At 47.3% G+C, this 17227-nt stretch overlaps 1 protein-coding gene across 6 annotated transcripts in view; it reads left to right on the top strand.

The window, feature by feature from the left end:
* The window catches only part of IRAG1 (inositol 1,4,5-triphosphate receptor associated 1), a 108999-nt gene that overhangs the window by 19651 nt on the left and 72121 nt on the right, over window positions 1-17227 (top strand). Inside the window, exon 1 of one of the 6 annotated variants that reach the window (XM_074335981.2) lies at window positions 8723-9009. The exons of the other annotated variants lie outside the window; for them this stretch is intronic. The gene's annotated coding sequence lies outside the window, so the exon portion shown is untranslated. Of the gene's footprint in view, window positions 1-8722; window positions 9010-17227 lie in introns of those variants that run through there. 6 annotated transcript variants of the gene reach the window in all.

Here is a 17227-nt window from a genome sequence, read left to right as displayed (position 1 = left end):
AGTAAATATTTCAGGTTTTGTGAATCAGATAGAGTCTGTCTATCTCAACTACTCAACTCTGCCCTTGTAGTGTAAAACCAGTCATAGGCAATACATAAATGAATGATTGTGGCTGTGTTCCAATAAAACTTTACACACTTAGTGGGCCAGACTTGGCCCACAGGCCATAATTTGCCAAACCCTGTATAAGAGGAATGCCATCATAATATGGGTATACAAATAATAATAATAATAATAATAATAATAATAATAATAAAAGCTATCATTCTGATAGCTTATTTTATGCTAGACCATTTATACTAGGCAATGTATATACAATTTACATATATTTGTATACTTATTTTTTCACAACAATTTGTGAGATTCAACAGCCAGTCACAGAACTAGGAATTGGCAAATACTAGGTAAACCCCAACCCTGTTTGGCTCCACAGTCTAAATTCCCAACTAAACAATTTAAAATTCTGAAATGAACTGCACAGAAGGGGTTAATCTGGTGAAGGTCATGAGGCATGAGGGGGCTCCTAGCGGATGAATAGAATCTTCCACGAAGGCAGATGGGAGAGATGTGTGGGCCTTCGAGGCCAAGAGTAGCAGGGAGGTTTGAAAACACATGGAATATTCTGGAAACTGGGACATGAGGAGATGCTGGGGTGTAGGATACCTTGGTGGTAGTTTCTGGAGAAGAAACAGGAGAGGTTGGTAAGCTCAGAGCAGAGTCTGGCATGCATACCAATGAACCTGGTCTTTATCTATGGACTAGGGATTTTCAAGGTCTGGTCTTCTGGGTATACTGCGTCAAACTCCACTGAGGGACTGTTAGCCATACAGATTCCTGGGCCCCATCCCCAGATGTTTTGATTCAGGAGATCTGGAATGGGCCCCGGAGTGTGCATTTTATCAAACACCTCAGATGATTCTAGTAAGCATTCTCAGGTTTGGGAATCAGTGCATAGAGAGCCACTGAAATGTTTTGCTGAAAGGAGAAATACAACCAAAGTTATGTTTTAGGAAGTTATGTTTCACTTGGAAGATGGATTACTTCACCAGGAGACCAACCCTTTCCAGGTGTCCGTTTTCTGGTTAGTTATCAGCTTCTCTCATCTGGAAATACAGAGGAGAGATTTCCAGAAGGTTCTGCATTTCCAGAAGCTTTTGAAAAATGACTCAGCTTAACCCCTAGATTGAACTGTAAGCTGTTCACCAAACAGTTAACTTAAGGAGAGATAGTAAACAAATAGCAAACTGCAATTTAACAGACAACATATGTGAATCTGATGTTAAGGACAATCCTTTCTCCAGGATGAGTTGGTGAATCCTTAGCCAGAAAAACCTCTTCTGGCCGCGTGTCTTTTGTGGTGGTGGCTGTGGTGGTGATGGGGCGTGGCGCTGCTGCTGCTGGCTTCTGTGTTGCCCTAGAAACCTCATCACAGTAAGCATAGAACCCTGGGCTTGGAGTCAGGCTACCCTGAGCTCAAACCCTGTTTATTGTACTTAGTAATTGTGATGCCTGGAGCAAATTACTTATCCTTGCTGAGCTTCAGTTTTCTCATCTGTAAAATGGGACTCATGATATCATGGCTATTGTAAGGACTACATAAGATAATGAATATAAAGAGTCAGGTAGAGTGCCTGGTGCAATAAATACAGGTTCTCCTCTGCTGATGTCTTGGAATTGTTTGCATGCATTCCCCATCTTTCCATTGTGGAAAGGTGACAACTCCCCCAGAGAGAAATCCTCTATAGTTTTTTCCTATCTCATGTCATTAAGCAACAGCAGTTGCACATGGCTGTTTAAGTAGCAATATGCTGAAATTCTTGTGCCTCAGGACACCAACGTTTGCTGTTGGAGAGACATTCCCAAGGTCCTGCTTTCACCCTCCCCATTCCCACCCTCCCAGGCCATTTCATGTCACTGTTTACCACAGTCTGCTCTCAAATGGTGTCTAAAGACTCAAATCAGGGTGGCTGGTTAGCTCAGTTGGTTAGAGCATGGTGCTGGTAGCACCAAGGTTGCCGGTTCTTTCCCCGCATGGGCCACTGTGAGCTGCACCTTCCTTAAAATAAAAAATAAAAAAATAAAAATAAAAAATAAAACAAAATAAATAAAGACTCAAATCCTGCAGCTATTTGTATAGATTTAAGATACCAAGGGAACTGCTCTGTTTGCTTTAGCACATGGCTTCTTGTGGCCATAACCTCTGTCCAAGGAGCATCTTTTGAGTTGACCAAACTGCAAATGCAGGTCAGGTCAGACTGCTTTTGTGAAACAAAGACCTCAGCTGAGATCCACAACTGCTCCTGTCCCCTCCATTGGCCTTGATGGGCAAGGTTTGAGCTTCTTCCTGGTCCTGCAAACTGGAGTCCTTCCCCCAAACTATGCGTCTGGGGTCCACGGCTTGCCACGCGGTGAGCCTGTTCATACAGCCTTTCATTGCTTGCGTCTTGGGGTCTACTCTCCTGGAAGGGTTAGCAGTCAGTTCCCATCTGATTCTGAGCTAAGGGGTAGGTGGAGTGAGTTCCTGGAGGTCATCCAGAAGGAGGCAACGGCATTGGCCTGTCATTTGAAGGTTGAAATTTGACTCAGAAAAACATGGCTTTATGTTCATTCATCTGGTTATCTTTTAGGCAGAAACATGGAGGCTTGTCAAACCTAGTCCCTCCTCTGGAGCCTGAGTTTAAATGTGTAATGTAGTAACAGGAAGGGTGGGAATAGGCACCATGGGAGAGGGAGAGTCCAAGGTTTGGGCTGGCGTTTCTGGGAGTCTGCTGAGGCCATCAACAGGAGCAGGGATGGCAGAAGGAGAAGCTGGTTCTGAGGAAAGGGGCATGGTGATAAGTTTAGTTAGGGAATAATTTAGGGCAAGTTCGTTTGCTCTAGACCTGAGTTTTCCAGCTCGAATTCTCAGGTAGGCAGCAGGGCAGTGAGGTGAGAGAAGCCTTTGGTGTTGAGAAAGACCCTGCAGAGCCCGCTTTACAAAGGCTAGGCTGTTTCTACCCTTTGGAACTCTTTATTGCAAGTGCCAAAAAAGCCAACACAAGCCCGTTTAAGCAAAAGAGGTATTCATTGGTTCTTGAAACATAAAAGGCCAGAAATTTCAGGCATAGCTTGATCAGGGCCATAGATGACAACCTCAAGACCTAGTTTCTTTCTGGTTCTTTGCTGTGCTCTCTTTCACATTGAATCCATTCTTAGACAAGTTCTTCTTCCTCTTCATAAGAAGGACCCTTTTACATTCAAGATCTGAAATTAAGAGTAAGAATCTCGTTCCCAGGATGCCCAGCAAAGTCTTATTGTGTTTCATTGGCTCTGGGCAAGTCACATGCTCACCCTTGAACCAATTCAATCACTGTAACCTGAGGGGTGTGATGCAAAAATGTCCAAAACCTGCCTCCAGTCCTGGGAATACTAGTTAGTCCCCTTGCCACTGATTACATGACTGGTCTCAAAAGGCAATGTGGACCTCGAACTCAAGGGGCAGAAAGTGGGGCATAGGCTGGCACCTTAGCCCAACCAGTACTATAGAGATGGGGAGACTGAGGCCCAAGTAGTGAAGGAAATCATCCCCACACAGGACATTGGCATCACAGTCTGCTCTTCACTTCCCAGAAGGCCGCTGTCACCGAGCCCGCCACAATCCTTCTTTGGCTTCCTGAAGCACGTATTAGGCCTGACCCTGCCCCGTAGCCCAGGGCCAGGTTATTGGGCATATTTCCACAGCTTCTGAGAACTGGGATTTCCAGAGTGGAGATAAACAGGGGGCAGAACTTGTGCTGGGGGCACTCCATCCCAGCAGGGAAGAGCTGTCTCTTCTGTCTTAGATGATGCAGCTGCTTTCTGTCAAGCTTGGGGGTGTTGTGGAAGGACTTCGAGTTCTGCACCTCAGTGAGGGTTGTCCTTGCTGACCCTGAGGTAGGGCTGTGACCTGGAACAATCAAAACCACCCATCAGGAAATGTCTCCCAGTGTCTCCCAAATGTCTTCTTCTATCTATGCTGATAAAAGAACGGGAATGAGTTGTCTCTTGAGAAGGGCCAGAGACCCCATTTTGGGTGCAGGAGACCCACGTTTTATTCCTAACTCTGTTTTCTGATGGTGTGACCTAGAGCAAGTCACTGTACCTCTCTCAGGCTTGATTTCCTCGTCTATAAAATGGAGCTATAATACCTTCCTTACAAAGCTGAGAGGGTTTGAGAGCTAATATGTACATACTGTGTTGGGTGTATACAGAGTGACGTGAGTTTTGATTCCTAAAGTCCTTGCTTGTAAAAGGAGGGATCCACCAGGTATTGAGCAATTGCTCTGACCTGTGCTGTGTGCCCACTGCTAGGGCACAAAAGAAAGCTCTCTGCCCTCAGGCTTGGCTGATGCAATTAATGTACAGGAAACAGAAACCACCGCATGGCAGATGGGGACAGCTGCATGATGCTGTCATAGAACAGAGAGCATGCAGCATCTGGGAGAGGCCGGGGAAGGCTTTCTGGGGAGGCAGGCTTGAGGGAAAACGGCAGAGCCCCAGTGCCTAGCATAGTACCTGAGGAGGCGCTCAGCAAGCATTTCTTGAACGAGTGAATGATTTAGGCAGGCGCAGTGGAGGCTATCTTTTCCTTCTGATTTTCCCAAACGAGCTCCTGAATAGACTCATACGCATATAAGCCCGATGGTCACTTCCCAGAACAAAGCTGGGAAGGGAGACAGAAAAGAAGGAGAGGGAGGAATGGCATAGACAGGCACACTGGGAACTGGATGTTCTTTTGTGTGTCGGTGGGGGGGGGGGGGAGAATAGGGGTGTTACTGAGTCAAGGAAGAAATTTTATTTTTATTTGGAACAAAGTTCCCTAGGTGATAAGGTGCTGATCTTGGCTTTTCAGACAGGCTCCTCCTGTCAGTCTGGAGGGCCCTTGACAGATATCATGTCCTGGGCCAAATAGCAGCTTGTCTTTCTCCATCTTCATCCCCATCCTAAGGAATGGACGTCTTTAGGTGCAGAGGCCAGAAGATCTGAGGGAGAAGTTGTGGGCTCAGATTCGGCCCTGCTGCAGTGTGGACAGGACTGGCCGTTGCCGGGTCTCATTAAGGTCCATCAAGCTGGCCTGATTCCTCTGGGCTTCTCCCTGGAATAAGAGACGCAGTTCCCAGAGGCCTGCCTCACAGGAATAGGTGTTTCCAGGGGCTTGATTACCAATATCAGAATCCCCTTGTTGGGCCATGTGATTGGGTTTGGGATCAGAGGCCGGGACCATCTTGCAAAACTTCATGGCTCCACTCTGTTGGGAAGGAGGTGGTTCCAAGAGTGCCATGGCGTAGATGCTAGGGTGACGGCACATTTGAGCACACACCGTCAGCCATGTGGGGAGTGCATTGGCTAGCTTTCCAAGTGGACATAAAAGGGCTAGGGGACCTGCCCTGTGGTTTCCTATTGGGTTTAGGTTAAAGCTGGAAACTCATTGATAAGTTAATCCTAAAAGTCACTTTGCAAAGTACTCCTGGATGGACATACAGAAGCATGAAGGTAGCAGAGGAGTCCCTGCCTTTTGTCACGTTAAGTTGGTAGACTCCTAGGGGGAGATCTGCTCATGTGTGTCAGGGGAGACAGGAAACCGTGTAACATCACTGAGAGAAAAACTCAGCTGGTAACCTTGGGAAGCTCAGTGGGAATGGGGACAGGCCAGGCCATCCACCTGCATAGGCAGTTGCCCAGGTGATGTGTGTTCATGTCAGTTCAGAAAGAGGAAAATGGGGCCAAGTCTACTTCACTTCTCACATGAGGGACTCCAAGACCGTGATGGGGCCACAAGTGAAATCAATCCTGGGGTGAGGGTGGGGTTCACTTGGCTTCCCAAGGCTTCCTCAACAACTAGGGTTTGTTCTCCTAACCCTCTGTATCATAGAGGATGTGACACATTTTCTTTCACTCACTCACTCACTCACTCACTCACTCACTCATTCACTTGCTCACTCATTTGTTTATCTATTCTAGAAACCCTGGAGAGGGCGGCTGGTTGACTCAATGTTTGGAGCACAGTGCTTGTAACACCAGGTCGCCCGTTTGAATCCCATATAGGCCAGTGAGCTATTCCCTCCACAATTAGATTGAAAACAACGACTTGACCTGGAGCTGATGGGTCCTAGAAAAACACACTGTTCCCCAATATTCCACAATTAAAAAAAGAAAAAAAGAAACCCTGAGAGATGAATCATACACTGGCCCTGCTTCCAAGGAGCCCACCACCATCTAGGACATAATTAAAAAAAAATTCTTTAGTTACATTTTAATGGAAAGAGCATTATACATGGATTCAGAGAAGATTCAAAGTTAAAATGGGGACTCTAGTCTGGAAGACCTACTCTATGATTCTTCAAGAGACAACCTATCTTATTTTTGTCACATATTTTGACACTGCCATCTAATAAGTCCTATCTTTGGCAAGTTGCTTGACTTTGTTTCCTCTTCTGTGAAGTGTGGATAAAAATGGTACCCACTTCTCAGGGCTACTGCTAGAATTCAGGGAGATAAAGCATCATAAGAGTTTACACTTGCCTGGCAGACAGTCACTGCTCAATTAATGCCAGCTATCATTACTGTTGTCAGAGCCACTATAATGATTAAAAGAGACTATGTGTGTAGAAAGCATGACACAGTGCTGGGCACATAAGTAGCATTCAAAAACTATTTTTATAAATACTTCTACTACCACTGTTGACTTTCTATTATGAATGGCTATGGCCCAAGGAAATCAGTAATACATGCTGTCATCCTGGTAATGACACAACAAAACAGAGACACCAAGAGATATTAGGATAATTAATCACAGGTCCAACCAGGAACAAAAGTTTTGGAGCAAACAGCCTTGATCAGCCCAGACAGAGCATAGGCTCACTTACGGGGAACAGTCAGGTGCTGGCTGCCCTCTCTCCCCAGCAGGAATGGTGGGAGGAACACACACAGCGTCCCGAAGCTTAAGACATGATTTTTATGAAGTATGGCTGAGAAGGGGGTTGAAGGGGAAAGTGTGTCCCACAAAGGGAGCCTTATCAGAGTTAATTAGAGGACTAGTCACACTTCTACCACCCTGGAGATTTATGCATCATTAGTTGGTAGAAATTGGTCATCTACCTTAAGGGCACTGGGAAGCAGAAAGGATGAGAACTAACTGCTGGTCTAGTAAACACATGTTTATAAGACAAAGCAACAGAGGCATGAGGGAGGGAGAACACAAAGCCCAGAAGGGCATCAGAGGGGGAAGTCAGGGCAGGCTTCCTGGTGGAAGTGACATTAGAACTGAGTATTAAGGAAGAGCAAAAGGTGGCCAGGGAATTCTAGACAGGGAATTCCACAAAAAGGGTCAGAGCCTCAACTAGCACACACTGAAATGAAGACCATTGATGCCTAAATGATCCATGGTCACAGGGATAAACTGTTCTCTTTAAGTAATTTTTTCAGGACAGTAAGAGACTATCTTTTTTTTCTTTAACAATTCTATTATTTATTATGTAAGTAATTCATGCTCATTGTAGAAAAAAATGGAAAAATATAAATATTTAAAATATGTTCATTGGAGTTTATTCATAATTCCACTGAAGACAACCACTTTTAACATTTGGATTTTAGCCTTCTGAACTTCTCTCCCCTCCATCCCATTCCCATAGATAGAGACAGCCATATATCTATCCACATATATTTCACATAACATATATATATATATATATATATATATATATATATATATATATATATATGATTTTTAAATGAAAGTAGAGCCATACCATCTGTTTTTCTTCCTAATCAATATATTGTGAACAAAAAAGACTACGTCTAAAGCATCGAACCTTTATGCATTTTAACCATCTTGGCTGGAAATGTTCTAAAATGCAACTTGCTCTCCTATCTTTTCCAAGGAACCAGCATCTGAGCTGTGCTTCATTCATGCCCACCAGCTTTTGCGCTGGGTTGTAAACTAGGGCTGAGTTCAGTGATTGAATAGCTGAGGTGAAATGTGTCTGAATTCTGAATTCCCCAGAGTCCATGCCGAGCTAAATTTTTTATTTAAATCTAACATTTATAAATTGGGGGATTTCATATTAAACAGTTGGGATTTTGACTTTTCCTAAAAAATTGGGAGATTTGGTCAAGAAAGACTGTCTTTTTTTTTTTTTCTTTTCATGACCTTAAAGTTGAATAGTATCTGGCCCTGTTAGATGGTACCTGTACTCTCTGGTCTGCCACACTCCATAGTGGCTGTCATTCATCTCACCTGCCTGGCCCATCAAGGATTTGAGTTTGTCATCTCTACCTGAATTCTATTTTTACAGAAGCTGGTTGCCAATGAAAACAAAGCCTTCATTTTTTAGTGATATGGTTTCAGTCACTAATCAACTAAACAAACAGTGAGTGGCCATTCTGTGTTTGACCTTGTACTGAATGTTGGTCATAAAAACAAATATTTATTAAAATAGTCATAAAAATATGAATAAAGTATAGTCCCAGCTGTCAAAATGCTCAAATTCTAGCTGAACTGAGGTGCATGCAAGGTGCTCTGGGAGAATACAGAAGTGTGGTAAACTGAATAATCCTCCACTGCCCTTCCCACAACCCCCCGCCAAGATGTCTATGTCCTAATCCCTGGAACTTGTGAATATGTTACCTTAAATGGAAAAAGGACCTTTGCAAATATGATTAAAATAAGCATCCTTAGACTGAGAGATTATCCCAGATTATCTGCATGGGCCCAATATAATCCCAAGGGTCTTTATAAGAAGGAGGCAGGCTGGTCAGTCAGACTGAAAGGAAATGTGAAGATGGAAGCAGAGGTCTGAGAGGAGATGAGATACTACACTGATGGCTTTGAAGACGGGGAAAGGGTTACCAGCCAAGGAATGCAGGTGGCCTCTAGAAGCTGGAAAAGCAAGGAAATGGCTTCTCCCCTGGAGCCTGCAGAGGGAGTGCAGACCTGCTGATACTCCGATTTAGCCCACTGAGACGGATTTTGGACTTCTGACCCCCAGAACTGTAAGATAATAAATGTGTGTTGTTTTAAGACACCAAGTTTGTGGTAATTTGTTACTGCAGCCATAGGAAATAGGAAGGCAGTACCTTTTTTAGGGGGGTGAAGAGGTGGAATGGGTTTATGAAGTAGGGGATATTTGAACTGGATCTTGAAAGATGAGTAGGGGTTCATCAGGCATAGAAAGGGGGCAGAGGGAGCCCAGGCATAGGGAAAAAGCTATGTGCAAAGGGCGTGGAAAAAGCAGGGCATGTTTGGAGCTTGGCTGTTGGTCCATTGTGATTGGAGCACAAGGTTGAAATAGGAGATGAGGCCAGAGAGAGAGACTGGGATCTTGACTCCGAAGTGGTCCCATGGAAAAAGAGTCCTCAAAGATTTTAAGAAGTGGAAGGGTGATGTAATTTATGTTTTAGAGAGACTGCCGTGGCATCTTGTGGAGGGTGGTTGGAAGCGGCCAGATCACAGGCAAGGAAACCAGTGAGGCTGTTGCAGTGACACAGGTCACACAAAGCCATGGCAGAGGTGGTGGCCATGGGAAAGTAGGAAGTGATCAAAGACATGTCTGAATAGGATTGACAGGACTTGGAGTCTAACTGAATGTGGGGGGTAACAGAGAAGGCGGAGCCATAATGACTTCTGGGTTTTTAGCTTGAGTGCCATTCACTAGGGAACAGGAAGAGTGGGCTTGGGGGAGGGTAGAGCTAGGGAGGGGAAGAACGGATGAGTTCTGTTTGGGACATGACGAGTGTGAGGGGCCCGTGGTACACCTGGGAAGAGTTACCCAAAGGCAATTGGCAATCAAATCTCCATAACTATGCTGTGATGAGGTGATAAAATCATTTGTGTTCCTTCTGCACTCTGACAGGGGTGAGGAGGAGGGGGCCTGGGACTGAGAGGCTCAGAGGTGCTCTAGTAAATGTTTAACAGCTGGCTCTCTCGGGGAATCAAAGGCCTTGATGTGTACCATTTGCTGATTCCTGTGGTGTAAATACTTCCATCATCACCAATTTCAAGCAACTAACTGGACATCACTGAACATGCAGTTAGAAAAAGATGTACAGGAGCACGTCATTGTATAGCACTTCTACTGCACGGATGCACTAGGAATAACTCATCTCAAGAATGTAGATAGTAGTGAAATGTAGCAAAACAATTAGTGTGTGGTTATTTGGGGGTATTTCTTTCATTTGTTTTTAATGCAACTTAATGGTAACTTAATTTTTAATGATGTCTGTTTAACGACCAGCTCATAAAATTTTTGACGATTTTCCATTCAGCTCTTGTAAGCTGGCATGAGCAGGCTCCTGCACACCACTGGAGAGGCTCCAACAACGTGTAGGTCGGAAGGGCTTAGAAATGCAGCTCCTTCCCAGACAGGCCGAGAGACTCCCCGAGGTCACACACAGGAGAGGGCAGAGACGGCCTCAGGACCTCGGAGGCAGCTCGTGGGCCACCGTTCTTCCTGATGGCCCCTCGGTGCCCTGGTCAGCCTTGCAGACCCAGGAATACCGTGTGGTCCTTGACCCCAGGATGGTGACTCATGTCACCCTGGAGTGAGTGACTCAGGGAAGAGGCTGCTGGGCGGCTGGGAACAAAGAGAACCGGACAAGATTTATTTCTGCTTGGAGCTAAATGGGACGCTCAGATATTTTTCTGCTGTTCCCGGTGCCTTTGAACTGCCTCCGGTTGAGCAATTGTACATATTTCCAAGAAGCAAAAATTTTTTCAAGTGGACTTATTTAAAAAAAAAAAAAAGAATTGCTGAAGTGAATGAGCTGGAGAGGAAACCTGGGGAGATGTTCTGGTTTACTTCCTGTCGTGGCTAGAGGTGGGGTGGTGGTGGATGGAAGTCGGGACCTGCCTTACCATTTCCCAGGGGGTGTAGAATCTGGGTCTCAGGCATTTCAGGGTTTCTCCAACACTTCTCTTCCTCATAGTGGCATTCAGGGTCCAAAGGGCTCCCTAAGCGCCAGGATATTGGGGTAAAAAGGGTATCCCAGTGTCCAAAGTCATCTGTCCTAGCCAGCATTTGGACAAGACATCCATCATGTGTCCATTAGTCCTTGGTCAGTAGGTAACCTGTGAGTCAACCTTTTCAAGGCACCTTTAATTCTGGCAACTCTCTGCTCCTAGGTGCACAGAAATTGTTGTGCTATTTGCCCCTCCCCCACCCCACCCTCACCCCCTGGGAAGCAAGAAACTGAGAGTGTCTAAAGGCCTTACCAAGTCAGACCAAATAGCCATTTCCTCCCTTGGGGGTCTTCTCCTCAGGGTTTTGTCTGGGAAATGGGGCCTAAGACCTCTCTCAGATTTGGGGTTCTTTACCCACCTCCCCATGGAAGCAGGCTCAGGCCCCTTTCTCAGGGACTCACCAGAGCCCACACCCTCACAGTTTCTACCCCACCTCTCCTGTCTCTTTCTTGCCCCATATTTTACTGGTCTCTGGTGGTGGGAGACTTACCTTTACTTAGTTTTTTCCCCCCAAATCTCTTTTCTGTGCCCTGAGCACTTTCCGTTTCCCTAAGGGCTAGCCTTTGGCGACATATAAGGCAGAGATAAACTCCCTTTTTTTCACCTTCTGCTGCTACAACCCTCTCCCAAGACCGTGAGTATGGAATGGCCTTGCTCTTTGTTTGAGGGGAAGGGCAACGGGGGAAAGAGATATAGGGAAAGTGAGAGGCATCAGTTACTGTTTCAAATGTGCCATCTATCCTGCATCTTGCCCCCTCCTCTGACTCCCCCCACCCCACCTCCCCACACTAAGCACCATACCAACTCCTGAACTCTTCCTCTGGAAGCTGGCCTGTCCTACCCTCCTGGGTGTGGAGCTGGCACTGTCTGAGAAGATGCTGGCTCACTCCCAGGACTAGAATGGATTCTGAATCAGGGGAGGAAGGCACCTGCAGCCAACAGAGCCCACAAGAGACCCTCAGGACTGGAGAGCATGGCCAAAGGGTGGAGACCCTGGTGCGGGTGGGGGTGCTCAGGGCCAGCCTCATGAAGCACCGCTAAGCCGCAGCCTCTGTGCTCCCAGCCCCTGGATCAGAGGGTGAAAAATCACTGGGAAAGTTCCTTCTATTCCCTCATCCTGCCCTTGTTCCTCTCACCCTCTAACCCCCAGCCTTGCTCCCCCAGGACAGAGCATAGCACAGACCTGGGATGACCACAGCTCTCTAAACCCACCACCTGTAGCCACTGGTCAGCATCGCCAGAGTGCATAGCCCCTGGTTGGCTTACTTCCAATCATGTCTAAAGGTCTTTTATCTGTTTGTGAGTACAGAGGAGAAGCCGTAGGGCGAGTGCAGGGAGCAGGGAGCGTCCCCTCTCTCCCACAAGAAGAAGGAACATCGGAAGACGCTGCCCAAGGACTCCTGCTTTCACAGCATGGACGTGTTTGCTTATCATTTACTGAAAGCAAACCCTGGGCCCGGGGATCAGGGGTTCTAGGACCTTCTCTAACTGCCCCTCATTCACAGTGTGGCATTGGTCAAGTCCTTGCCCCTGTCTGGACCTGTCAGATGGGAGCAGGGGGCAGGACTGGTCAACTTCCAGCGGCCCACGCTGTCACCCACTGAAGTTGCAGAGGGACCGAGAGACATGCGTGTGCAGTCACCCCAAACAATTTCCTCCATCAAATTCTTCATCTAGAGATAGACCCGTGGTATTAATAGCAACATGATCTCTTTCAAATTCTTTGTGCTGCTAAAATGAAAGCAAAAATTCAAAGCTGGAAAAACAAAAAACTCCCTTCGGAGAATTCTGAGTCACCATAAAGGTCAGTGGAGTCTGGGTTAACCCGTTGCTTCCCAGAAGGGTCTTTCCCCGACACCCAGAAATTAACAGAGAGACTATGAGAGCCACTCAGCTTGTAGGCTGTGCTCCTGGGACACCGTGGTTTGACTCTTTGGGGCTGGTTGTGAGGCTCTGGAAGAGGCATCCTTGCGGCCATTGTCAGAGGCCACGGGTTGCCAAGACGGCTACCCAGGAACCGATGGGCTCGGCCCTGCCAGGAGGTGGCGAGTCAGACAGACCTGCTGCTGACTTCCAACACAGCCATTTGGGTGATGTGACTTTGGACAAGGCTGCAGGTCTCTGTTTCCTCATCTTTAAAGTGAGACTAATGATAATGTTAATAGTACTCACTCTACTTTACCCGCCTCACAGGGTTGCTGAGAGCACTGAAGGGGGTGGTCTCTGGAAAGTCCCTTGCTAAACCATGCCCTGGGCAGCCCCCACAGAAAGCCACTGCAGCTCCCCCAGCTGATGTGTGCAGGATGGAGGTGTTCTACCAGTTGTCGGTCAGCAGGCCTCTGCTTGCATGGCCCCTGTTAGAACAGCCCTCTCCTACTCTCTTGCCCTCCCCACAGCCTACAGGGTCCTACAGTGACTATTCCCAGGGGCAGAGCCTGTGCTGTTGACATAACAAGCATGGAACTTTCTGGAGTGAAAGTTTAGATGGACAAACTAATGCACAGCTGTATGAATGGAAGAGTCAGAAGGCGAGTGGGTGAATGGATGGACCGACAGACAGATGGATGAATGGACAGATTTGCCTCCCCCCCACACACAGTGGGAGTCATACAACCTCAAACTGGGAGCCCACTCTAGCCTTCATAAGACCCCAGGCCTGACAACCTGCTGCTGACACCCCCTGCCCCGTCACCATCCTCAGCCTCACTGGGCATGCACACTCAATTCTCTGTGGGGCAGGTCCTCCGCTGGATTCTGCTGCTACACTCTAATAGAACTGATGGAGGAGGCAGAGCAGAAGAGGAGAAACATGATGGACCTTGGAGTCAAACGAACCTGGGTGTAATCCTTGGTCTGCCACTTGTTAGCTGTGCTATCTTGAGCAAATTGCTGATCCACTCAGATTCTTAGTTCCTTTATAAAATGGAAACAATGAGACCCGTTTCACAGGAGTTAAATAAGACAGCATTTGAAATGCACCTAACATAGTATCCTGTTCTCAGTGGTCAACCTAGAAATATCTGATGAATGAAAGAATGAAGGCAAGCATATTAGTTTGCTTTCTTTCATGAGCATGGCTGGGGCAGATAAAATATTTAAATGTTGTTCACAGATAGTTGGCCTTTTCAGTTACACCAAATAATTGGATAGTTATTCCAGCAGAGGCTCTTCGATCATTTGCACCAGGTGCAAAGATAATTGGACTCAGTCAGGTTGCTTCTCTTCTCTGTACCTAGGTTTTCCTTCCTGTAAAATGGGCCAGGTTAGACCTAAACACAGGCTGGGGCAGAATGAATAGAGTCCAACAATCTGATTGGCTAACAACCCACCTAACCCTTTACTGACCAGACTGGAGAGGCAGCAAGAAGGTCCTTGAAAATGGGTTAAAGAAGGAGCGGCTGGAGACCAAACATTACTAAATACTTTTCCCTTTTATGGGCAGGCGCTCTAGATCACCGCTTCCTGGAGATTGTATTCTAAACTTTGCTGAGATGGATGAGAGGTCCGCGTGCCCACAAGCTCCAGCGGAACCCAGATGTCACCCTGGGGGAGGGACTCTGCCTTTACCTTGCTATTTTAAGCAGTGAGTTTATAATAATGGTTGGGAGAGAAAGCAAACGGGCCAGGAGCAGCGTGGGAAATGGCCCTGGCAGGGGCAGCTGCTGGGGCTCCCCCTGAGGAGCTTGGGGCTCCGTCTTGTCAAGTGTGGGACCTCAGCCAGCCTCCACTCTGCTTTCTCCTGCAGCAGCTGACACCTCTTCGTGCTTGCCTGACTTAATTCATTTCTGTGTTACTTTGTCTTCTGACCCAGGGACTGACTCTTTGGTCTTTCTTGAGGAGCAGGCGGTAGAGGAAAGGAAAGGGAGATATTTTTAATGTGACTTTGGAATACCATGATGCCAGATGGTATCATGGGATGGTATCACGCTATGGGATGGGGCCAGCAAACCTGTGGTTTATGGGCACTAGGAAGAGTCTGGGATTTTAGGGACTTCTAGGATTAGAAAAGACTACTGAAACGAGTTAGGGATCCTGTGCCCCTTGCCCCAGGCTTTGCTGGAACTCTCTGAAATAGGGAGCTTAAAGAGCAGTCCCCTGCATCTTCAGATGGTTGCAGCCACTAGAAAGTTTTACCTTTCTTTGCTCTGACCTTTCAGTCACCGTTCATGCACCTGTCCTTTGGGGACAATAGGACGACATAAATGTCTTTCAAAGAAGAGATTTTATTTTCTCCCTGTACCTTCTCTTCTCCAGGCTAAAGACCTTTAGTTCTTTAAACACAACATCTTGTCCCCCTGCATCCTGCTCCGCACCCCCTGCTCCCCACCCCCTTTTGAACATGCTCACACTTGTCTGAATCTTTCTCAGCGCGCAGAGCACCATATGTTTTGTGGAGATTAAGACATCACTGCTGCTGAAGTCTAAGTAAAGGTGATAGAAATTAATCACAGAGCTCACCTTTGGGTAAATATGATACTCAGTTTATTGGTACTGGGACCACGTGGGACGGGAGACCACATGACCTGGCCCCACAGCTCACATTCCTGAGAGGCAGGCTCTGTGCGCCTAGTATGGCTTCTCCCTTCTGGTCTAAGCTCCCCCTCTAAGTCTCCAGCTAGTCTGTCCAGAGCAATTCCATTCAGCATTTCAGTGTTCATGGTTCAGCTCAAACACCATTTCAAATGTGGAATCGTCACTAAAACTATATCCCACCCATCATCATTTCCATAGTTAGGGACGCTTTTCTGGGATCCTGCAACTTCTCACTTTCAAAGTATTTACCCCATTATACTGCTTTCCACCTGCCTCCTGCTACTGGATTCTATTCTTCTTGAAGGCTGGGACTATATCTTCGTCATATTTATGTCACCAGCACCTAGCACAGGGCTTGGTAGAGTAGGTGTAAAGTAAGGTGTTTGTGGTGAATGAATGAATGAATGAATGAATGAATGAATGACTCAGTTCCTGAATATTCTTCCACTTGAGATTTCTTGAGATGACCAGCAGGGGTCACCCCAACTGTTTCAGAGCTGAATAAGACTACCTTTCCACTGCAGAGAATGACAAAAATCAAGATGGTTACATCAACCAACGCGGGGCTAAAGTTAACTAGTTCTTTAAATACAAATCAACAAACATTTTAAAATAAATCTCCTGGTTACCCATGATGAATCAGACTGTGTGTCTGCCTCGGGAAGCTCAGTCAGAGGCGTGTGTGTCAGGTGTGGGCATCTGTCAGGACCGTGGCTGATGCCAGATCGGAGCCTGCCCCAAAGCCCTCTGGCTCTAGGCCCTTTCTGAGCCCTCTCTCTGGGACAGGAAGAGTATTGGGTGTCATGGCGGTGGCAGGGCTTTCTGACTCTTCCTCCTGCAGCCTCCAGCGGTCTGCAGCTTGCATCAGACCCAGAACACAGTAGGTACTCAGTAAATGACAGTGTCCTTTGTTCTCTGTGTGTGTGCCAGCAGCCCCCTGACTGTGGCTGAGGGCAGGGTCTACAGACCGGCCCCGGGGGGTACCCAGGACCACCAGAATGGGTCCTGGGACCGGCCCTCAGCCACAGTCAGGGGGCTGACATCTACGTTTGGTGGTTTTCATCTGCCGCCCAACAGAGCAGCTCCCTCAGGGAAGCTCTGAAGTTGCAGAACCAGGCTGGTTGTTGGTTCTGCGGGTCCTTGAAGGCATCTCGCATCCCCCTAGAGGAAAGGGACCTGAAGGAATCTGTCTATTCTGGGTCCGATGCAAGCTGCAGACTGCTGGAGGCTGCAGGAGGAAGAGTCAGAAAGCCCCGCCACCTCTCATGACACCAGATACTCTTCCTGTCCCAGAGAGAGGGCTCAGAAAGGGCCTAGAGCCAGAGGGCTTTGGAGCAGGCTCCGATCTGGCACCAGCCACGGTCCTGACAGATGCCCACACCTGACACACACGCCTCTGACTGAGCTCCAAAGCAGGCGAATGGTCTGAAGGAGTTTAGGGTGGGAAGTGGCCGGCAGAGCCCTCTGGACTCAGGCCAAGCTACCTGGGCTGCAGGACCTCCTGTACCTACATGGCTTCTGTGAGTACCTACAGCATGCTGGGTGCTCTGCCTCATTTCCTCCTTGGAACGGTCCTACATGGGAGGCATTCTTATCGTTGTTCCCCTGAAAAGGAAAACAAGGCTCGGAGGCGAAGCCAACGCTCAAGGCCGCACAGCCAGTGAGTGGCAGATGGGGGACTCACACCCAGGAATATGGTTCCAAAGCCTGCGCTCTTTC

The sequence above is a fragment of the Rhinolophus sinicus genome, chromosome 14 (assembly GCF_057876585.1).
Source record: "Rhinolophus sinicus isolate RSI-liver-muscle chromosome 14, RSI-T2T, whole genome shotgun sequence".
Lineage (NCBI taxonomy): Eukaryota > Metazoa > Chordata > Mammalia > Chiroptera > Rhinolophidae > Rhinolophus > Rhinolophus sinicus.
Note: the sequence above shows the minus strand (reverse complement) of the source record. Positions and strands in the feature narration are given on the sequence as shown.